Source organism: Fonticula alba, assembly GCF_000388065.1.
Source record: "Fonticula alba strain ATCC 38817 unplaced genomic scaffold supercont2.4, whole genome shotgun sequence".
NCBI lineage: Eukaryota > Rotosphaerida > Fonticulaceae > Fonticula > Fonticula alba.
Genome location: NW_009242974.1, coordinates 1,235,180 through 1,236,259, shown reverse-complemented (window position 1 = coordinate 1,236,259; position 1,080 = coordinate 1,235,180).

The following is a 1,080-nucleotide window of genomic DNA, read 5'->3' as shown; positions in this document are numbered from 1 at the left end:
TCGCGTGTGCCTGTGTGGGCTGGCGCATGCGTGGACTCGGTGCTCGGGGGATCCATTGGCAGGATCCCGGTCGCCCCGTGTGTCGGTCTGGAATCCGTCCGAGGCCGCACCCGACCCCGGCCTCCCGGGCGCCGCCCCCCTTTTCTCGGCCCCCGGCCTCGCAGGACGGGGGGGCGAGGGAGACACATGCCCCGGCCCGGCCGGCTGTTCGGCTTTTCGGCGCCTCGGAAGGCCGGACTGGCGCCTTCGGCTGGATCTTCCCGGGGACCGCCACGGGAATGCCCAATTAAAGCCTCCGATGAGGGCACGGGCCCAGTATCACTTCCATACTCCGGGGGTGCGGGTGTGTGTGTGTGTGTGTGTATGTGTGTGTGTGTGTGTGTATGTGTGTGTGTGTGTGTGGGGGGGGGGGGCTGTGGCAGCGGTCGGGGGGCCTTCCAGCACTTGAACCCCGCAGGCATGTGCGCCTGCGCGATCGCCCCGCTGGTCCCCCGCCTGCCCAGCCAGCGAGACAGCGGGAACAACGGGGACGGTTTGGGATGGATTCCCCCCCGCCGAAAAGGTCTTGCCTGCCATGGGCCCTCCCCCGCCCGGCGGCCCCCCCGAGGGAGCCTTCAAAGTTGAGCACCGCGATGCCTCATGCCGACCCATGTCCACACACCACTCCTCGGCCCCTTCCTCCCCCGCCCCCTCCCCTCCCGCGGGGAGTTGGGATCAATTAAACGTCCTCCCGCGGGGGGGGGGGGGGGGGGGGGGGGAGGGAAGGTGAACCGACGACGCCGGCGCGCGCTCGCCGCGTCTACCTGGCCGCCGTGCGACCTGTGGCACAGGCGCCTTTTCCTGCTTTCCACCCCGGGCGCCCTCCCGGCTCGGCCTGCCCCACCGCGCTTGTTGCTCCCCCTATCTCCCTCGGCCCCCCTCTCGCTCGCTCACTCGCTGTTCCTTTGTGTTTTAGGGCGGTAGGTCTTGCAACTTTCACATAGCCGTTCTGGACCGCCGATTACCGAACACCCGGGGCTGGGCGGGCGCGGGCGGGGACGGGCGAGAAACGGCCGCTGACCCCCCCCCCCCCCCCCCCCC